Source organism: Pan troglodytes, chromosome 17, assembly GCF_028858775.2.
Source record: "Pan troglodytes isolate AG18354 chromosome 17, NHGRI_mPanTro3-v2.0_pri, whole genome shotgun sequence".
Classification (NCBI taxonomy): Eukaryota; Metazoa; Chordata; class Mammalia; order Primates; family Hominidae; genus Pan; species Pan troglodytes.
Window position 1 is genome coordinate 17,432,914 of NC_072415.2, and position 18,564 is coordinate 17,451,477.

The 18,564-nt window shown below is 46.8% G+C and overlaps 1 protein-coding gene and 1 long non-coding RNA gene across 15 annotated transcripts in view; one reads left to right on the plus strand and one right to left on the minus strand.

The window, feature by feature from the left end:
* Positions 1-18,564, minus strand: part of LDLRAD4 (low density lipoprotein receptor class A domain containing 4) — a 436,354-nt gene that overhangs the window by 180,713 nt on the left and 237,077 nt on the right. The window contains exon 1 of one of the 14 annotated variants that reach the window (XM_054672294.2): positions 1,472-1,953. The exons of the other annotated variants lie outside the window; for them this stretch is intronic. The gene's annotated coding sequence lies outside the window, so the exon portion shown is untranslated. Of the gene's footprint in view, positions 1-1,471; positions 1,954-18,564 lie in introns of those variants that run through there. 14 annotated transcript variants of the gene reach the window in all.
* Positions 2,115-2,967, plus strand: LOC134808581 (uncharacterized). The gene is made up of 2 exons (XR_010151850.1): positions 2,115-2,200; positions 2,696-2,967. It is a non-coding gene; the product is annotated as an uncharacterized LOC134808581 (long non-coding RNA).

Here is an 18,564-nt window from a genome sequence, read left to right on the forward strand (position 1 = left end):
CTGTTCAGAGAATGATAATGACATACTGAGATGATGAGTAAAGAATTAACACTATCTTCTAATGTTTGCAAAAGACAGACATAAACACTACCACAAAATGTTCTCTACACATTACTCAAGAAAAAGAGGTACGTGTTTGCTCAGATGTGCTCCCTGTTAACTATGAAACCTGTCCCTTTCTACCCAGTGAAAACAAACAAGGAGTATGTTTGTGAAGCAAGATTATTCACGAGAATAGAACATTCTGCAGTGTATTAACCAGGGACCTCTGTGATGTGTAAATGAAATCATTTTATTGCACTTGACCTTAAACTGTCTCTCTGTAACCTTTCTGCCAACATTAAGGCCAAGTAGGTGCAAATTAAGGTAAGAAGACAGAGTGGATGGGAGTGGGCGGGTGAACAGGACAGAGGAGGCCGCCAGGTGGATTTCTCATTGGCTGAGAGGACGCCCAAACCCTCAGACCTGGCACCCAGCCTGGACAGGGTCGGGATCCTGCAGGCTCCACGGAGCAGCCCCTTTGTTTGTATTCTAATGTGTTTTGCAGCACAGAACAGAAGCTGCACTGTTATGCTGGAACATTTCATGAACCTCAAGTCTTTTATCTGAAATCGAAGCTTAAATGACTTCTTTTATCTGCTGGCTCGTGGGCCAGCCCCGTCCAGTGGCTGAATGAAAAGGAGGAAGGCCAGTGCTGTCCCATTTGCAGGCTTCAATGAGCTCGACAGCCCTGGGATCTCAGAGGGCAGAGAGCTGATCTGGTTGCAGGGACTTCAAAGACAACAGGCGCAGGAGCCCACACTGCCTCAGACTGGCCGTGGCCAAGCCCCGGCTGGATGGCACAATGCGAGGCCTTCCCTGACGGCCAGGCCCGTCCACCCTCGGTCTGGGGAGGGGGTTGGCTGGGAGGTGGGCGGCGTCTTCCAGTGGTGAAGATGAATTCACCCAAACGAAACCCTTCTGCCTACAATTAAGAGTGCAGTTTCTCTGCACAGAAGGTGGAAATCGTGTTTTTATGACCAGAGCTTCCTTCTTCCCATGACTTCCCCTTATAAGATTGTGTCTTCTCTGGGAACAATTAGATATTAATTATGCAGTAAATGCTTTTTATAGTGCCAAAGATTCTATATATGCCTGAAAGAAAATAAAATAAAACAAACAACACTGTTCTTCAAGAAAAATGGAGTCTCACCAGTGAGCAATTCTTATGAAACAGGAGAATTTGGCTTGGCAGAAGCCACGGGGCCATCCCAGGTACCACTGTGAGCTGCTCCATCCTGCCTCTGGCACCTCCTCTTCACCCGGCACCTCCTTGTGCCACCCCGAGGCCGTCATCCCTCCACCCTCCCAGCTCCACGGAGCCCTCCAGTGCTCCAGGCCACTGACTCTCCGAGTGGGTCCCTGAACCAGCAGCATCAGCATTACTCTCTGCAAACTTGTCAGAAATGCAAATTCTCAGAACATCCCAGACCTTCTGAATCTCAGGACAGTGACCGGATGTACAAGAGTTGGAGAACCAGTGCCTGGGCCTTTTCTTCCCCTCTTCTCTCCATTACGAAAGAAAAACAATGCTACATCCCTTCCAGTGGGGAGCCCATGCGCACTGTGACACGCTGTGCTGTGTGCATTCCACCGCCACTTCTGCTCAGTGTCCTGACACAGCAGACAGGAAGAGCAGCAGGACAGGGCAAAGGTACAGCCAGTGCTCACGCTGCTGTGATCTACACACAGCCTCACCCAGACCCAGCACATGGGTCTAACTCTCAGGTATCTATTCAGACATGGTCTCACAGAGGGCCAGGCAGCCTTGGGGCCCAATCACAACAAGCCAGTTAGAAAGGCCACGGAGTACAACAATCACTGGTTAATGATGTCATAACACTTTGACTGCTGCCTACTAATTATGACATCATTAACCATCTCCAGCACTTTGCAAAGAGATCCCCAAGTTTGCTCTTTCACCCACAGTAAAGACACTCCCACACTTTGTCTACAAACGAGCTTCTTTTCACCAGGGCAGCCTGGGCGTGGAGAGGTGAATGCAGCTGCAGTGGCCGGTGGAGAGGGAGAGGGCGGTTACCAGGGCCACAAAGACCCCTGTTAGGCATGCGTCCTAACAGGGGTCTTTGTGGGCACTCTGCTTGCCCAAGACACTGGGGAGAAGTGGAAGTTGAGAGCAGGGCAGCGCATGGGGAGTGAGGTCAGTGCTGTGTGTGGCTGAGGAGGGTGGCTGGGATCTGGGGAAGCAGAACTGACCCCAGCAGACACCCTTGCACCCTCATCCAGGCCCATACCAGAGCAGGAAGGCGGGAGTGCCATGACCAGAGGGTCAGCGATCCACTTCCCGCAACACATCCCAGCATGTGCCTCTGACTGACAGTGACTGACTCACTAACTCAATCAACAAACATGCCTAGAGCTCATACCAGATGCCAGACAGGGGCAGGGTGACTTCCTACACATCTCACAGGGCTCAGGGCTCCAGGACATTGGCTATTTTGCTGTGGCAGACATGAATTACGTGCTGCAAGGATGGTGGCCAAGCGCTGGGTTGGTGAGGTGCCGGCGGAAGGATGAGAATCCACATCTCAACCTGACAGTATGATTTTCTAACCATCCTTATACACACTTCCAAAGTGCTGAAAACTTTATTTCCTCATGAAACACAACCATTCATGAGAGATTAAACTTGCAGGTGAGAAAATACGCAGGAAACACTTATTTCTCTATGAAAATATGAGTCTGAAGAAAGTCAAGAGACTCTACAAACATTTCTGCAGCCCTCTATTGGAGATTTGCAAAGGTCTGCATGTGCACCCCTTTGGACGTCAAGGGCTTACTGAATACCATTTCCACACGGTCTATCGCTATGTCAGAGGGCAACTGCTCCACCATCATTTCTGATCCACAGACCTGTTAGATGTTAGTCTGGAGAAGGAGAAATAAAACTCAATGCTGTTAATTGCACTCCAAATAGTCCCACGATTTTTTCTAACTTTTTATTGTAGTAAAATATATATAACAAATGTTGCCACTTTAATCATTATTAGATTTATTTTTAGAGATGGAGTCTCACTATGTTGCCCAGGCCAGCCTCCAAATCCCTGGCTCAAAGAATCCTCCCTCTTCAGCCTCCCAGTAACTGAGACACAATTCAGTGGTGTTACTAACATTTGCACTGTTGTGCAACTGTCACCACCATCCATTTCCAAATCTCTTCCCTGAACATAAAACTCTGTAACCATCAAGCAGTAAAGTCTCAATTCTTCCCTCCTCCAAGCTCCTGGTAACCTCTAATCCACTTCCTGTCTCTCTGAGCTTGTGTATGCTAGATATTTCATATAAGCAGTATCATATATTTGTCATATCTTATATTTTAGTCACTGGCTTATTCCACTTAGCATAATGTTTTCCAAGGTTCATCCAAACTTCATTCCTTTTTATGGCTGAGTAATATTTCATCACGTGTATATACCACATTTTTAATCTCTTCATCAGTTGATAGACTTGTAAGTTATTTCCACCCTCTGGCCATTGTGAATAATGCTGTAATGAACAGCAGGTACAAATATCTGTTCCGGTCCTTGTTTTCAATTATTTTGGTTGTACACCTGGGAGTGGAATTGTTGCATCATATGGTAATTGTATGTTTAACTTGTAGAGAAACCATCAAACTGTTTTCCATAGTAGCTGCATCGTTGTAAACTCCTATCAGTAATAAAAAGGGGTTCCAATTTCTCCACATCTTTGCCAATGCTTGTTATTTTCTGATTTTTAAAATCATAACCCCTCTGGTAGGTGTGAAGTGGTATCTCATTGTGGTTTTGATTTTCCTTTCTCAAATAACTAAGAATACTTGGTATGTTTTCATTTGTTTATTGGTCATTGCATATCTTCTTTGGATAAATGTCTATTTAAGCCCTTTGCCCATTTTTGTGTTTGGTTATTTGTCCTTTTGTTGTTGAGTTTTTTAGTAGTTCTTTATTATTATTATACTTTAAGTTTTAGGGTACATGTGCACAATGTGCAGGTTAGTTACATATGTATACACGTGCCATGTTGGTGTGCTGCACCTATTAACTCGTCATTTAACATTAGGTATATCTCCTAATGCTATCCCTCTCCCCTCCCCCCACCCCACAACAGGCCCCGGTGTGTGATGTTCCCCTTCCTGTGTCCATGTCTTCTCATTATTCAATTCCCACCTATGAGTGAGAACATGCAGTGTTTGGTTTTTTGTCCTTGCAATAGTTTGCTGAGAATGATGGTTTCCAGCTTCATCCATGTCCCTACAAAGGACATGAACTCATCATTTTTTATGGCTGCATAGTATTCCATGGTGTATATGTGCCACATTTTCTTAATCCAGTCTATCGTTGTTGGACATTTGGGTTGGTTCTAAGTCTTTGCTATTGTGAATAGTGCCGCAATAAACATACGTGTGCATGTGTCTTTATAGCAGCATGATTTATATTCCTTTGGGTATACACCCAGTAATGGGATTGCTGGGTCAAATGGTATTTCTAGTTCTAGATCCTTGAGGAATCACCACACTGACTTCCACAATGGTTGAACTAGTTTACAGTCCCACCAACAGTGTAAAAGTGTTCCTATTTCTCCACATCCTCTCCAGCACCTGTTGTTTCCTGACTTTTTAATGATCACCATTCTGACTGGTGTGGGATGGTATCTCATTGGGGTTTTGATTTGCAGTCCTTTATATATTCTGAATAATAAGCCTTCATCAGATAAATGACTTGCAAATATTTTCTCCCATTTTGTAGGATGTCTTTTTACTCTCTTAATAATGTCTTTGGATGCACACAAGTCTTTCATTTTGATAAAGTCAAATTTATCTGTTTTTTTTTTCTTTTGTTGTTCATACTTTGGGTGTTATAGCTAAGAATCCACTGCCATATCCAACAGCATGAAAACTTACCCCTATGTTTTCTCCTAAGAATTTTATGCTCTTGGCTCTTAAATGTAAGTCGTTGATACATTTCAAGCTAATTTTTGTACCTGATATGAGATAGGGTCCAACTCCCTTCTTTTGATGCAGAAACCCAGTTGCCCCAGCATCATTTGTTGAAAAGACTATTCTTTCCCATTAAATGGACTTGGAGCCCTTATCAAAAATCATCCAATCATCCGGCCATAGCTGTGTGGATGTCCGGACTCTCAGTTCTCTTCATAGGTCTATGCATCTATCCTGAAGTCCACGCCACACCGTGTTGATTACAGTACTTTTGTAAATTTTGAAACTGGGAAGTGTGAGTCCTCTGACTTTGTTCTTTCTCAAGAGTGTGTTGGCTGTAAGGTGTGCCTTGAAATTCTATATGAATCTTAAGATCAGCTTTTGCAAAAGTGAAAGGCTGTTAGAATTTTGATAGGGATTGTATTGCATCTGTAGATGGCTTTAGGTAGTATTTATGTGTTAGCTATACTAAGTCTTCTGACCCATGAATATGGAACGTCTTTCCATTTAATTAGGTATTGTTTAATTTCTTTCAGCAATATTTTGTATTGTTTTCAGTGTACAAATCTTTCTTCCTGGGTTAAATTTACTTCTAGGTATTTTATTCTTTTAGAGCTAATTTAAATGAAATGACTTTGTTAATTTCCTTTTCAGATTGTTCATGGCACATGTATAGAAACACACTTGATTTTTGCATGTTGATGTTGTTCCCAGCAATTCTGCTGAATTCATCTATTTGTTCTAGTAGCTTTCTTGTGGCATCTCGGAGATATTCTATACATAAGATCATGTCATTTTTGAACAGGGATAGTTTTCATTCTTTTCTTTGCAATTGGATGCCTTTTATTTCTTTTTCTTGTCTAGTTGCTCTGGCTAGAACCTGGAGTACAATGTTGAACAGCATTGGTAAAAGTGGGTATCCTCTCTTGTTCCTTGTCTTAGGGGTTAAAGCTTTCACCACTGAGTATGGTGTTAGTAGGTTTTTCATAAATACCCTGCTATAGACTGAATGTTTGTGCCCCACTACAACTCACATGTTGAAACCTAATTACCAATGTGAGGATATTAGGAAGTGGAGCCTTCAGGAGGTGATTAGGTCATGAGGGCAGAGCCCTCATAAATGGAATTAGTGTCCTTATAAAAGAGATCCCAGAGAGCTGGCTGGCCCCTTCCACCATGTGAAGATATAACAAGAATGTTCCATCTATGAACCAGGAAACAGGCCCCCACCAGACACAGAATCTGGTGGTGCCCCGATCTCAGACTTCCGACCTCCAGAACAATGAGAAATAAACCTCTGTTGTTTACAGGCCACCTCGTATATGGTATTTTGTTAGAGGCACCCAGCCGGATGAGGACATGCCTTTTATCTTGTTGAAGAAGTTCCTTCTATTTCTAGGTTTTTTTGTGTGTTTTTATAATCAAAGAAGGTTAAGAGTTTGTCAAATGCCTTTTCTGTGTCTATTGAGAAGATCTCATTTTTTTTCTTTCATTCTATAAATGTGGTATATTATATTGTTTGATTTTCCTTTTTTTTTTTTTTTGGTGAAACAAGGTCTCACTCTGTGACCCAGGCTGGAGTGCACTGGCATGATCACAGCTCACTGCAGCCTCAACCTCTTAGGCTCAGGTGATCCTCCCACCTCAGCCTCCCAAGTAGCTGGGACCAAAGGGACCCGCCACCACCCCCAGCTAATTTTGTATTTTTTGTAGAAACAGGCTTTTGCCATGTTGCCCAGGTTAGTCTTGAACTCCTGGGTTCAAGTGATCTGCCCACCTCAGCCTCCCAAAGTGCTGGGATTACAGGCCTGAGCCACCGTGCCCAGGCCTGATTTTCTTATGTTGAACAATTCCATTATCCCTGAAAGAGACAACTAATTGCAAACTATGTGTTACTATATGAAAATTATGCTCGGAGCACCATTTTAAAGATTACTTCATTATTTCATTCAAGATATATTTATTTTGCACCCAGGCATTATTTTGAGCACTGAAGGCACAGCCTGGACTAAACAGTTATCTCTGCCCTCCTGGAGTAACACTCTGAGAGGAGAGACAGATAGTAAGTGAGACAGGTAAAATATATAGTTAGTGATAAGGAAAATAATATGGCAAAAAAGGGGGAGAGAGTATGAAGAGGCTGAGATTCTAGACAAGAGAGGCCTAACTTACAGCATTACGGTTTATACACGTGTCCACAACTCAGCATTGCTTTCAAAATAGGAACACTTTTAGTAAAGAGGAAGAAATAGCCTAAACAGACTCAGTGTCTTTCCCATAACAATCATCTGCCAAGCCGCAGGCCTAACCAGGAAATCCCATTTCCTTTTGGCGTTGTGTCCTCCACCAACAGATACAACCCTGATGCCAAATGTTGTATGGTTTGTAGGTGTTGTGAGCCAATGAGGGCATGCCCAGGGCCAAAGGCTGCCCTTTGGAATGAGGGCAAGGTCGTAGACTCCATCAAACAACAAATGCATCCTCCTCCAAAATCAAATGCTCAACACATGCAGCCTTTCGCATGCCCATCTCCCCTTTACTCATTTTCATGGCTGAAAATCATCAGGATGGGCATTTGTCCATAACTCCTACAGGTTAATTTCCTGACATGATATGAGCCTTTAAGAAGTTATAAAGGGTTACATCATCTTTTCATTTCTGACACCAATATACTAACAGAACTTGAACACAGCCATCTGACCTTCAGAATCAATGAAATACGCAGCCTGAGAATAAAGAGAGGGCGTGCTGTTTGGTAACCTGACTTCAACACCTAAGCAACCACTAAGTGTGCCTGAGCCGATGCACAGAAATAAAAGGAAAATAAAGTCAGATTTTAAAAGCCAGATGTTATGCAGGTTAAACACAACCTCATTTAAATTCCGAAATCACAAGATACTTATTAACAGCGATGGAGCCGTGAACAGAGCACTCCCTGGAGAGGCCCCCATTTAGCTCTGCGGCCTCGCGCCATCGTTTCCGGTGGGCAGCACCCCTCTTGGCTCGCTCCCTTCCTCCCGGCTCCTGCCACAGCAGACAGGAAGCACTGTGTGAGCAACAGGAAACCTGCACTTCCTTGTCTTGTGCACCGGCCAACCAATTAGCATGTCACCATGAGGGGCAGATGCACATGAATATGGAGCACGGAGCCTCATTTTTCTGTTCAGTCTGTCAAGCCATGAATTCACTCATCCCATTTTGTCCTAAAACCTTGGGGTGGGGGTGGGGGTGGGGGTGGGGGTGGGGGCTGAAGGGAAGGAGGGTTTCAAAAGCCCCATCTACAGCGATGTGAAAAAAAAAAAAAAAGTCAGGCTCTGTCAGCCCTAAAGGGCATTTCTAAGAGCAATGGCACCATCTTTCCACATTCAGGTGCACTTCCCTGTGGAAGGTTCTAGACACACGGTGGCCCCTCAAATTATTCCCTGTGGCAGACAGTGGTATTGTCACATCTGCTATCCACTTGTGTAAAGAAAAGGGAAGACCTGATCTAAGAGTTTTGAGGCTGAAAGATATAGCAGGTATAACCAGATATTTAATATGAAAAACCCAAGTATCTAAATGAGATTATTAGTTGACATAAGCTCCGATAAAGGTACAGAAATGAAAATATGCAATGCCTAATTCTACTGATCAGATTAGAGCAATTTCTATAGAAAATTACTATTCTTTGCTCACAACACAGTTTAAAGCAATGTAAACACATCCCTATTGCTACTGTGCCCAAATACTTCTCTGCTGAGCTATTAGCCATCGTTTCATTTTATAAAAACCATAATAGAAAATGTGGCCAAACAGATAGATGGAGTGTTCCCAGCAATATGGAGAAACAGTTGTGTTTATGCAGAGATTAGTCTTTCAAATTGAGAGATCTCCAAAGCTCCATTTGTACTTGAAAGGCTTGTCTTTTTGTTACCCAGTAAATAGCTCATTCATATTCTACAAAGAAAACCCTCTAAATTGGGAGAAATAGCCATATTTAACATTAGGTAGGGAAATGGGGCTGAAAGCGAGAAAAGAAGTCTATTTCCCCCAGTTTCTTGGACTAGATTAAAGCTTTCCTTTATAATTTAAAACAGCCTCTGTTTTCTCCACATATAAGAGGCAGAAATTTCATGAAAGGCTGAGAAGTACTATCCATTAATGCAGAAATTATGCCAAAGAACAAGTTAAGAAACACATTTTTAAAAAGCAATCTTGGGTCCTTTTCTCTTATTCTGCAGTACATGTTTCTTAGCTGCTGCAGCTCCCTAAAGGCGGGGGTGGCTGTCAAGCTGGCCTGAAGTGTGGGTGACACACAGGTCCTCATGCAGGGCTCTTTCTGTGAAGCCCCAAGGTACTATACGCTGTTGGGTGACTGCCCTGTCACCTGCCGTTAGTTACTCAGAATTAGAAATAAGTATCAGAATCGTGTGAATGAGGTGAACACTAGATGATGTAAATTAAAGCCATCCAAAGGCGTGATGTATTCCTTGCCATCTCAAAAAAATGACAATTTGGGAGATGAGAATATGTGTTAACAACTGTTTTTAAGCCTGTTTGAGCACAAAAATAACAGAATGGAGCTATAGTGTTAATTTAGGGCAACGAAGGGAATGCAGAGAAGGCATCCTGTTCCCTTCGTCAGGCAGGTGCCCTGGGATGCTGGTGGGTTTGCTCTTCTGAACCCCAGGCTCAGGGGGCTGCACACCTCCAGGGAGGCGGGTGGGCAGGCAGCATGGCCTCCAAAAGAGGTACAGGAAGGGAATAGAGAAAAGGAGAACTGGGGGAGAGGGAGGGAGCCTGGCAGTTGGTTGTCACCCATCCCATAAGGCCAACCTTTAGGAGTCCAGGGGGGACATGGCCACACCCAGGAAGAGCTCCCATTCCCTAGGTGCACACACACATCATGTGTGATTCTAGAAACCCCATGTGGCATCTTCAGGGGTCACCGATTGTTTCGTGGAGATTCTTGGTCTCGGGCCCCCCAGTGGGACCACAGGTAGGAAAATGCTCTGCTTGCCCTGTAAGCCATCCCTGGCTGCTGCCCCTGGCAGTCGGGATCTGCCTTCAGCTTGCCCTAGAGAGCCCTGCAAAGGCCACCACAGCATGGCCACAGGTGTGTGAGGCTTCCAGGAACATCTCCGCATGAGAGTATACTATCCTCACCGAGTCTAGGCCGCGAGCTGCCCCCCACTGGAAAGGCTGAACCTCTCTGGCTACATTGTTGTAGAAAAGCTCCCAGGCGGGGCTCTGCTCGGGCTCACTGCATTTCTGGGAGACATCCTTGCTGTCCCTGCTCCGCCCGTGACAGCCACCATGACTGAGCCCACACTGGCCTCCTGGACTCCCACCTTCTGCATTGATATACGCCTTTCTTGGGCGCACTTCAAGGCTTGGCATAGAAGAATTTGTATCAGTTAAGGGAAGAAGATAAATGCTAATTCTGTAGCTCCCAGATTTCTTTTTTGGAATCATTAAAATCCAAAAAAATTAGTTCCAACTGCTTATTGAACAGTGCCTGTCTCACAGCCCTATGTAGAAGTCACCTCTCTTAGACCAAAGTTGGTATCTCATCCTGAAAACCAGCCCCTTACCTGGCTGTGTGGTCTAGAGAGTCACATTACCATGCACCCTGGCTTGACACCTGGATGCATCCCTGGCCCGTCCCCCTGTGGCCCCCAGTCTAGCGGTCAGCCTGCTCATCTCAGCTCAGAGTGCCTGCATGGACCCCTTGCTTCCCGGCCTTACTCCCACGGCCCTAGTCAGAACTGTTGCACACCTGGCCCCTGGTAACAGTGTTCTTTCTGTCCAGTGTAACCACAGTTGACAACACCACCTGCTTTTTTGAGGACAGTGAAGAACTCCACAAGTGCCTGCCTTGGTTCTGCTGTGCTTGCAGCTGTCACGGGATCTGAAGCCAGCCCACTGCTTTCACAGAATGAAGCTCCAGCTCATCCACCCAGGCAAGCAGTGACCCCATGAGGCAGGAGAATAGGATCTGGAGGAAGGGAACCTAAGGCCGATTCACACCGACTTCCTAGAACTAAATCAAAAGGAAAACCCCAACTTTCCATGCCCAAGTAACACAAGGACCAGAGGCTACTCCCTTGCAACCCTGCCCCCTCCCACTTTTTCTGTGTGGCAGATGAAAAATTGAAAGTACCTCTGACTGGACCCCTCCCACAACCAATCAGGCTGGTCAGGGGCCAAGTCTTGCATAGGAGTATAACTTTGTAACTTCACTTTAGCCTCTGATTGGTCACTTTCTGCAACCAATCAGACATTTGCATAGGGTGTAACTTTGTAACTTTGCTTCAGCCTCTGATTGGCCCCCTCCTGCAACCAATCAGACTGATCAAAGGCCACTAGTTAATTTACATACGGTGTACACCAAGTAACCAATGGGAAACCGCTAGAGAGTCTTTAAAGCGGAGAAAATTCTGTAACCGGGCTCAGGAGCCTCTTGCTAGGGCATGCTACCACCCTGTGGAGTGTACTTTCGTTTTCAATAAATCTCTGCTTTTGTTGCTTTATTCTTTCCTTGCTTTGTTTGTGTGTTTTGTCTGATTATTTGTTCAAGATGCCAAGGACCAGGACACCCTCAACCAGTAACACACACTCTGCTTCTTCAATGACGTTTGTGTTCCTAGAATCCATTTTCCTCAGTCAGGTACGTGTCCCTATCCCCACGTCTTCCTCGCTCTTCTTGACCTCTGTTTACTATGTCCTCCTACTTCCCCCTGGTTCCCCCAGACTCTCAAAACCCATGCAGTCCCCAAGGCTGTCGGTCCTCCTCAGGCCCTGGCCACGAAGACCCCTGCCTACCAATCTTCTGTACTAGCCCAGCACACATGGACACATTCATCTGCACGACAGACATCATGGGGCACCTCCTGTGAGCAGGCGCTGGGGAGACAAGGCCAGCCCGCCTCAGTTCCCACGGTACTCGGAGACAGCAAGCCAGGCCACCCCAGCATGGTGAGGTGGGCACTGTGTTCACCAATAAAGGCGGACAAAGGTTGGTGCAGTGGGGGCTGCAGAAGGGCCCTGGCCATGCAGACGGCAGCATGGCAGGCTGTTCCAGGCACACAGAGGGCGGCATGGCAGGCAGTTCCAGGCAGAGCTGCCCACTACACCCCAGTGGGCTGACTCATTTGGTGTTGGAAGAAAAGGGGAGAACAATTTTATTTTTATTTTGCTCTTCAGCAAAATCTATAATTTTGTGTTTATCTTAGGAAGTTTATAATAGTATATGTATATAATATTAAAATAATTAAATACACATATAATAGGGATTATCCCCAAAATATTTTACCAAAGAGAGACACATGTTCCAAAAACTCAGGAGGTATGAACTGTCTGCCTTAAATACCCTCATCACTAATTGTCCTTTTTTGGTCTCTCTCAACAGCACTACCTTCTCATCAGATATGAAGAATTTTCTTTTTCTTTACTCAGCACCAAATCTCTTAGAAAATACAAAACAGACACATGGCTTCGTCAGATGACATGGGTCCACTCTAATGGACTGCTCTAAAACTATCAGTTAAGGACGGGTGCATGGCTCATGCCTGTAATCCCAGCACTTTGGGAGGCTGAGGCAGGAGGACTGCTTGTGCCCGGAGTTCCAGCTCAGCCTGGGCAAAACGGTGAGACCCCATCTCTACAAAAAACACAAAAATTAGCCAGGCATGGTGGCGTGTGCCTGTAGTTCCAGCTACTCAGGAGGCTGAGACAGAAGGATCCCTTGAGCCCAGAAGTTCAAAGATGCAGTGAATTGTGATAGCGCCACTGCACTCGAGCCTGGGCAAGAGAGTGAGGCCCTGTCTCTTAAAAAAAACAAAATAAAAGCTACGAATTTAGGAAAATAATGTTCATTAACTACTAGTTTCAAACATGTCCCTATTCTTATAATATACTGTATCCTTGCAAAGCACCTCTCCTTTGTGTTCCTCTTCAAAAGGAAGCTGGAGAAACTGCAGTGAAATGACAATGACCATGGCATGACGACGTGGGGGCAGTGGCCCTGGCTCCAGCTCAGTCACTGGCTGTGGAACACTAACCATGTGACAGGGCTGGAGCCAGGGTATGACCTTGAGCAGAAACTTAGGGTATGCTTACCTTGAGTTCATGCACCTCTAACGATGAGACTAGGCTACGATTCATATACTTGCTGCTGATGTAAATATCCTGCACGTGCTCCTTAAAGCGCAAGCACTGCCTGAGAAAATGTACACCTGGAAGGGTTTTCTTCTTTTTATTTAAGCAATATCTCTCTATAGACAAAGCCATATGTATCTCTTCCCTATTGCTGCTATAACAAGCTATACAAACTCAGTGGCTTAAAACACCAAATTTGACCGGGTGCGGTGGCTCACAGCTGTAATCCCAGCACTTTGGGAGGCTGAGGTGGGCAGATTACCTGAGGCCAGGAGTTTGAGACCAGCCTGGCCAACATGGTGAAACCCCATCTCTACAAAAAATACAAAAATGAGCCGGGCGTGGTTGCGGGCACCTATAATTCCAGCTACTTGGGAGACTGAGGCAAGAGAATGGCTTGAATCCAGGAGGTGGAGGTTGCAGTGAGCTGAGATCACACACTGCACTCCAGCCTGGGCGACAGAGTAAGACTCCATCTCAGGAAAACAAAAACAAAAAGAAAAAAAAAACACCAAATGTTATTTTTTAATTTTTCTTTCTTTTTCAGACTAAGTCTCAGTCTGTTACCAGGCTGGAGTGCAGTGGCACAATCATAGCTCACTGTAACCTCAAGCTCCTAGGCTCAAGTGATCCTCCTGCCTCAGCCTCCAGAGTAGCTGGCACCACAAGCATAACCTACCATGCCTGGCTTTTTTTTTTTTTTTTGGTGTAGAGATGGAGTCTCACTATGTTGCCCAAGCTGGTTTCGAACTCCTGGCCTCAAATGATTCTCCCACCTTGGCCTTCCAAAACCAAAGTGCTGAGATTACAGGCGTGAGCCACCACACCTGGCCTTAAAACACAAATTTGTTACTTTACAGTTCTATAGGTTGGGAATCCAAAACTAATTTCACTGGGTGAAAATCAAGGAGGTGGCAGAGCTGTGTTCCTTCCCAGAGCTCTAGGGGAGAATATTTGTTTGCCTTTTCCGTCTTCTAGAAGCTGCCCACATTCCTTGGCTTGAGGCCCCTTCATCATCTGGAAAGCCAGCAATGGCAAGTCAAGTCCTTTTCACATGGCATGGCTCTGATCTCTCTTTGGTGGTCACCTCTGGTTCTGAGCACAGCTGGGAAAGAGTCTCTGTTTTTAGAGGACTCATGTCTCCAGGCCTGCCTGGATGGTCCAGGATAATTTCTGCAACTCAAGGTCCTTAGCCTTAGTCATATCTGTAAAGTCCCTTTTGCTAGTAAGGTAACATATTCACAGGTTCCAGGGATTAAGAAGTGGACACCTTTTGTTGGGGGGCATTATTCTGCCTACCACATCTTTCATGCAATTAGACAAAACAAACAAAACAAAGCAGTGAATGTTTCAAAATAGGCGCAGAGTTGCTCACATGAATAAATAATGCATAATTTTCACCTGGGCACATGCTTCAACCTGGCCCTGGCTCACAAGTCTGGTCAGGCAGGACACCCAGGATGGTGCTTGTGGAAAGATTTACACACAGAAGACTCATTCCCCTTCCTCAGCCACAGAAGCACAGTCAGGTGTGTACCATACCTGCTAACACATAGTGCTTCTAAAGCAGCGTGCCGCTCTACTTCTTAGTTGCTAAATTTGTTTTGCGTGAATGGCATTTTGAATCCTCATCACGCAGAGTCAGCAGAGTGGTGTAGACCCCTCCACGGCTCCTGCTCAGCATCAGCAGCAGGCTCCTCATCCGTGCTTCCCCATGCCCAGGCCCTGCGCGTTCTGCAGGCTGTAGTCTTGGTCCAGTTAGGAGACTTGCCTTTACCACACTTTTCAGCAAGAAATGAATTGGCCTACCGAACTCACCATTAGGAAAAGCAAAGAAGTCATGAGAACACGTATGAACGACCACCACCATGGTGCTGGGATACATCATTTTCCAAGACCATTCATGGACCTGTTCACTCCATAGGCAAACACTGATTAAGTATTTGCCACATCCCTGGGGCAGTGAAGGACAGGAAACTCCCTGAGCATGGTCCTGCCTTCATGGAGCTTACCACCACGAAGAGCAAGTCAGACCAGCACTGAAATAAGCACACTGCACAGGGGAGCGGGGGCCCAGGTAGCGAGGCAGGGGGAGCCGCCTTCACAGCAGAGGGCCCTGGGATGCTTGGGGAGGGCCTGTGAACCACGGGGAGATGTGGTGGTGCCGTGATGTGGATCTATCTACAGGCTTTCCTCCACGGCACCTGGCTTGTGTACCCCACAGCCCTGTTACAGTCTTCTGTTAGAAGGTCGGGTGCGTCAGGCCTCAGGAAACAGAACTTCCCCAACCTTCTCCTGTCCTTTCTGTCCGCCTTTCAGCTGCCAGGCAAAACATCTCTCTCCTCCAGCCTTTCCTGTTGCTCATACGATCCTCCTCAGAGAAGGCCCCATCCCCACCAGCGGGGAAGAAAGCTGACATCAAGAAGCGCCCATAAAAATCCAAGAGGACAGGGTTCAGGGAGCTTCTGGATGGCGGAACATGCAGAGGCTCTTGGAGGGGGGTGCCCAGGGAGGGCACAGAACTCCACATATTCCCCATGCCCTGCCCCACGCAGCCCTTCATCTGTGTCCTTTGCAATATCCTTGGAGCAAACTGGTAAATGTAAACATGTGTTTCCCTGAGTTCTGTGAGCACCCCCCAGCAAATTAATCAAACATAGCAAGGGGGTTGTGAGAACCCCAACCTGAAGCCAGTCGGTCAGAAATTCCTGAGGCCTGGACTTGCAACTGGAGTCTGAGGGGCAGCCTTGGGGACTGACCCCCCGGCCTGTGGAGCTGACACGACAGCAGGTGTCCACTGCTGGGCTGTGGGGAAGCCCCACACACTAGGCCACAGAAGTGTTCTTCTTTGTGGATGACTGTTCTCTGCTCTCACACCAGAGGAAAAACACAGGGTGAGGGTTTTCCCCAGACAGACAGAAATCCTGGGAGCTGAGAAAGGAGGTGAAGGAGGAGTGGAAGGAATTTTGGATAGCACTGTAAGCCACAGAATCTAGAAAAAACCACATATCCCAAGAAAAATGGGTGGCATTGTTCTGCTGACCTATGATTTACTGAGCCTGAAGCTGGGGCTCAAACCCGCACTGATAGCATACATTGGTTCATGTCTGCAAATATAATAGTTTCCCATTTCTATTTATATAAAATACCCTTTTAAAAAGCAAACTTATTATGAATACATGTGTATCTGATGGATTTGTGTGTATATGTGCATGCACATGGACCCTGCACTGGACATTCAGGGACCAAAAATAAACAAAACACAGACCCTCCCTTGGAGGGATTTACTCATAATCTAGTAAGAGAGAAGTCATTAAACACATAATTAAAATCCAACATGATGTGGGTTAGAGGAATCCAGGGGTAATACAGGAGCATCATAGAAAGAGAAAGAAAGGAAAGGCAACTGGCCACTGAGGCGTGGAGAGGGCCCGGACAGCGTGACGCACGCCCTTCACCAGAGCTGCCCAGGGAAACCCTGGCAAGGTGCACAGGGAGCAGGAGGGAAGGCGAGAGAGGGCACCCCGGTCAGGAAGGGGCACCCCCGTGCAGATGTGGCACGCTCAGGAAGGCAGGCAGACGGCGGGGGGACCACTGCTAACACTCAGGCTCCCACTTTCAGGCAAAACATGTACATGCTCCTCGTTCCCCACCACAGCCAGTCATTTTGGTAATTATTTATTCACACCTCAAACCACAGCACCTGACACCTGGAACTCTGCCCTGTTTCCTGCCTAGGAGTCCGTGACAAGATGTCCCTTAGTTCTTGGAAGATGTGTTCCTGCCACAGCAGTGACACATTCACTTCTCCCCCATATGCTGGGAGCCAAGCAAGGACACGTTTCCTAACAATGCAGACAGCGCGGGACATGGCGGGCGCTCCTGCCAGAAGTCCCGGCAGGACTTCTACATGGAATTCAGGGCAACCAGACTTCGGAAGCTGGGGCTCTGAGTAAAACAGACTAATAAACAGGCTTGTATTTTAAATGTTTGCTTTCTTCATAATCTTAAAAATATACAACTGCAATTTATCATCCATTTATCTTAGCACCACCAAGAGTTGCTCAATTGTATGTTAGATCACCAGAAATGGCACCCAGTGTGGGGCTGAATGCAGCTGAAGGGGAGGTTGCCAAGCCCCCGGATATCTTCCCTGGGGCTGTGTGGAAGGAGGAAGCCAGATGCACAGCTCTGCCCCAGCCACGGGGAGGACATGACTTGGCCCCCTCTCCACCTTCTGCCTGTATCTCAAGTGATCCAGCCCAGCTCATCAGAGGGAATGACGACCCACCCTCAGAGCCGTCCAGGCTGTGGGGGGACGCTGAGCTGCTCCTAGTGTCTCCTCTACCTGCTCAGCAGGAGCAGGTGCCCCCGCAGCCTCCAGCCTCTTCTCACCATGGCTACCCAAGGGCATCTCATGACCTTTACGGGCCTCATAGATGTCACATCAAACCCAGGAAAAAGCACCACATCCCACTTGAGACAATGAATTGCAGGTGACTGTTTGACAAGCCATCACGTTTTGTCAACATTTAATTAAATGTGTCCGTTTTAATTTGGCAGTTTTCACTTCCTATCTTGGAAGCAGAATTTTTTTCAGGTCTCCAATATTTGCATAAGCCCCCAAAAAGCCTGGAAACCCCAGGCCTCCTGCCTAAGTGCCCACTGGGTAAAATGACCTGCCTGCCAGCCCAGCCTGAGGAACATCCCTGGTCCTGGTGCCAGGACACCTGGTGCCTCTCCCAGGCAGCACCTATGCCCCCTCCCCAGCCCCCAGCTCCTGCACATCCAGGTGTCCAGCATCCACCAGCTTCGCCTCCCTTGGAGGGACACCCTTTGGACTGCCTAGCTCAGTGACATGTTTGCAGGGTTGTGATCATCCACTCAACAAACGCGGACTGAGCATCCACCAGGGCGCATGCCCTGCTCCCGCCGCAGGTGATCCAGCACTGCGTGCAGCCAAGTGGGATGCCTGATGAATGAACACATCAGGACCAAGGCTGCTGCTGAGGGCTTGGAGTGGTCTGATCTCCAAAGGCAACACGACATCCCACACAGCCCCATTCATCAGGGACTGTCACAGCAACACAGTGCCTCTCTGCCCTCCAGCACCTTCTGGACCAGGCCAGGCCCTTTCCCAGCTCATCTGTGCCTGTGCCCAGACCTGTGGCTCAGGTGGATGGCCAGCCCGGGCCAGGCATGTCCTGCTGCTACCCTCTCTGCAGAGACAGGCATCCTTCAGCGTGGACAAAGCCACCCACCTGTAAGCAGATAGCCTCTGGCTGCCTTGTCTACTCACTGAGTGTATGTTTCATCCGATGGATTTCCCCAAAGTAAGAGCAAGAAAATAAGGAGTGAGGTGCCTGGCTAGTAATAAGGGCAAAGATGATAAAGAGAATGGAGTCATTTGCCAGGCCGACCCAGGAAGCAAATGGAAGACAGCACTGCAA